The sequence below is a fragment of the Cavia porcellus genome, unplaced genomic scaffold (assembly GCF_034190915.1).
Source record: "Cavia porcellus strain 051 isolate PalLab524CR breed Dunkin Hartley unplaced genomic scaffold, mCavPor4.1 scaffold_17, whole genome shotgun sequence".
In the NCBI taxonomy this organism is placed as follows: Eukaryota; Metazoa; Chordata; class Mammalia; order Rodentia; family Caviidae; genus Cavia; species Cavia porcellus.
Window position 1 is genome coordinate 54,855,985 of NW_026947500.1, and position 4,382 is coordinate 54,860,366.

Genomic DNA, 4,382 nt, shown 5'->3' on the forward strand with positions numbered 1-4,382 from the left:
AATTTAATGAGAGAGGTTGCTGATGAGTGGAAAGCCCATTAGAGAAGGCAGGAGCACCATCATTGGATAAGACTACCCTGCATGAGCATTTAAGCCTTTCATCACATGTGCTAACTCCCTCAATTTGCTCTGGTACAATGCGATTTCCACTGACAGAAGATGATAATGGTGTGTGTTCTCTGCCAAAATTCTTCTTTTCTTTATCTCTTTGTCTTTATGCAGCTGTGACACTCATTGCAATGCCAATTCATGTTTAAAATGCAGAAGATCAATATATATTTTGAGATGCTTTCAATATTTTGGGTATCTTTTATCACTTAAAAATGCCCAAATATGTAAGACATTCAAGTTCCTCTATTGTTATATATCATGCACTTATGTGAATCAGTGCAGAAATTTGGTCTCAGAAAGCCTCATCCATGATGGACCACCCAGGGAACAAGACCAGGGGCACCTGGATCTTTATGAGAAGGAAACACTGTGTCAGGAAAGTTGGCATCCCGGAAAATTAGCATTTCATAGCTATGTGGCTCATGTATTGATTTTTTTGACAAATAGTAGTCCATCATATCAGTGAGCATGGACCCTTCACTATCATATATTATAAATATGAAGTAGTTCTAATGGATTAAGTTGATATATGATATTCTTCATGAATGAGTTATCTGCGTCTGTGTTTGAGTTCCTGACAGTACAGTCTTTTCACTGCTCACATTTTGAACAGGGTCTTGAACATTCTAAAAGAAAAGCAATTTCCCTTTTTTATATAGGGAGCATCATGAATTTTGTGTGCTCTTCTTCAATAGAGATTAATGATCATTGCAGATTTACATCTCAGGATGTTAAAAATGCATATGATTTACATGAATCAAAACTGGTAGAATCTCATGAAAGGGGCACCATATCTAGAAGTGAAGGGCTCAGAAATGTTGTGCCTTGCCCATTGTGTAGCTTTATTATCGTCATTGCTGGGGCCACAGTACAGACAGGTGTGGCCAAAGCAGAGTTGGGCAGTCCGCCTTGATGTTCCTTAACTTCGCTGTTGATACTGTTTCTGTAACACAGCATTTTCTCCATAGCATAAATGATTATATCAAAATATTTACTTCCAGTCTTATCTTGTAGTGACAATTTTAATTTTCTGTCCTTTCCCTTCCATATTGTCATCCATTATTATAACATGAGATTCTGCAGTTTCACTGAAAATCATTACACTTAACACTTGGAGATTTGATGGCCTCAGTGAACTCATAATGCACACTATTATTTTTGATTGGTCAAAAAGTAAAAATTGCAAGTCAAATGAAAAATTTGAAATTAAATTAATTACAGTGTATGATTAAGTAGATCAGAGGACACAAAGGAAGGTGAGGTCAGAGGATGCAAGACATGGGGGAGAGTTAAATTGGTAAAATTCCCCAACAGAGAATGTGGCCTCCATGGGTTGATAAAATTAATGAAAGAAAAGAGAGAAAGTAAGGGCCAAGTGTTTCTATGATAGCGTATGTAACTGAGAGCTTAAAACAGACAAAAACACACTTTGAGACAATGTGTTTGTGGTTATACCCTGCAAGAAAATAATAACTAAAAATTGTAGATAAGGTTGGTAAGAAAATATTAGCTCAGAAAAACATTTTTTTAGTCTGTAATAAAATTTAGTAAAAAATCATCATAGGCTATTTTCAGATAAAATTAAGTGAATTTTTAGAGACATCAAGACACAGATAGTACTGAGAAATCCCTAACTAATAAAAGCAAGTAAATTCTTAGTCAGCTGTTCCTCCAACAGTCCCAAACAAAAGGGATCTTTGAGGCCCACAAGCAGCACTTAGAGAAGGAACTGTGACCTCTGTGCCCATGGACAGTGGTTTGACCAAAGGGAAAGAGGAACAGGAAGGAGAATGAGAGGGCGAATCTGCTTTGGCCATCAGGATCTGGTTCTCACGTGAAGAAAACGAACAGAGCATTGTCTGTAGACCAAATGGCTTGGTGTCTATGTCACGGCCACTTCTCCACTAAGCCTAACCAATGGGAGCAGCAGTCCTGGGCTTGGGTAAATAGGGCAGTTATCCTTCAAAGTAACTAGAAGGGAGGATTCTGAGTCATCTCTCTCCTTTGAGATGACAATGGATATACAAATTATTCTGATACGATCACTAGCCTTCCCTACACATGAATCAAAATGTCACAGCATACCTTGTATATGTGCACTATTATTCTTCATCAATTAAAAGAAAAAATTTAAAAAGTATTCAGGATAATTGCCCTACTGCACACTAAAACAAATTTTTTTTAGAGGTGGTCAGAACATAAGTGAGAGATCAACCAGGAGAAACTGCTAAGACTCACTGAGGCATCCTCACTGTCCTTAGGTAGATCTTTATGAGGTGCAGTGTGTGACAGAGGCACTAACTTGGCCCTGGGCTGTACATGGAGCAAATATACTCACTTCCTGCAGATGACTGTGATGTTTTGGAACATCACAGGAGGCAGAAAAAGGTCTCATCATGGCCACTGGGACTGAAATAGGATCTCAGAGGTGAAGATATTAAAGTATGGCATTGAACGCAAGTGATTTATCTGAGGCACTCAGCTGTGGTCAGATGTGATAAATATGGTCTCTAGGTCAGAGAACTTAAGTGTAAATGTGCCAATCTCCCACATTCTCTTTACTGCCATAATTCCATGTAGTATTATGTTTAAAATGGCACCATAGATGGTGGAATCCATACCTAAAGGTGAGCATAAGGGAGAGCACATGTTGACCTGGCAGGCTACTTGGAGTTGGGCATTTAATCTAATTACTGTATAATAATCATTGGTGTTCCAGAACTGGATTTTATTATGGTTTCATTTAGTCTTTTCTGATCAGGATAAAAGCATGCAACAAAAGAAGATTTGAAAAAACTTTTGCTTATGTGTTTTTTATGTTGTCCAGTTTCTACTCCTGTTCCTGTAAATTAAGGAAGTAATTTCTCACAATTGTAAGTTTGTCTCAGACATTAGTGTATGAGGGGCTATGTCCTTCTCTTCAGGTTTTTTTTCAGGATGGCATTGCTGGCAACAGTTTTACAAAGACCTTTTAAAGCTGGTTTTAGGAAAATAATGCAGAAATTTGTAATTAAACCAAAATGTTATTCAGAAAAATTTCACCCAAATTCTGTTTTATTCTACTTATATTGTTAAATGTTTATCATAAGCGTCTGAAATACAAATCTGGGCACTGGAGCTTGTGTTATTTAGACTTCCATGTAGCAGGGAGAATCAGTGACAGCACAATCAACTTCAGTCATGACTGAAACTACCAGGTTATTCAAGGACATGTCAGGTGACTATCTTCCAGTTTACCTTCCAATATCCACTGTATTTGTGATGGTGAAGGAAAAAGAAATTCTACTCATAGCAAGATATAGGCATATATGATAATTGCATTACTATTTTGTCTTGGATATACAGAACATCAAAATGGCTATTCTGGGAACTTCAGATACATGGGAAATATATGCAGACTGGACAACTAATTTCTAGGCTCTTTATATTCAAAATTTTTTGTCTGTGTATATGCATATGTACAATGACCCATGATAGAACATGTGTAAGATTTCCTACAGATTAGAGATTGTGTTTTCCAATAATATTGTATTTATCACTCTGTTTTAAGATATTTACATCAAATTAAGACTACTGTTTTCTTTTTACTGTTTGGAAAAATAGCTTGTGTTTATCTGGCAAGTGATTATAAATTTGTGAGTATATTTTTTTGTTTCTTTCCCTTTCAGTATGGTCAAACTGTAAGACTTAATTAATTGGATATGAGACAATTACTATGAACTACTTTAGAGTTACGTACTTAAAATAATTATATACATGTTTTTATTTATTTTTTTCTTGCTATATGAAATGCATATGCAATGGCTGGAATTCAAATATCTCCCTTGAATCTAGGCATAAAGTCAGTAGTTGGAAGGGAATGAGGAAGTTCTTTGATCCTCAAATTTCATTTGAAATCTGAAACAGTCCTCAGGTCTCTTGCACCATCAGAAAATAGGATGCAGCAATGGAGAATTTGCCAATGAGGGAAAAGTTCACTATTCCCAAAGGATAATAAATAAAGAGCTATAATAAGCAGTGAAAATATCATATTACCAACCACAGATCATGTTCAGTTGTTGGGTCAGTAAACCTCAATTCCTGCTTACCTAAGAGAAATAGATAACTTCTAGGAATGGATATGTCTATGGCTACTAATCATTTTTTTTGTCCAGCTAGGCATTTTCATCAATTTAAATCTCAGACCACCATTGTATGTTGGCTGTGAATAAAGACAACTGTAGACAATATGGATTCTACTTCTTAATTTCCCAGATAACAGGCAAATAGTC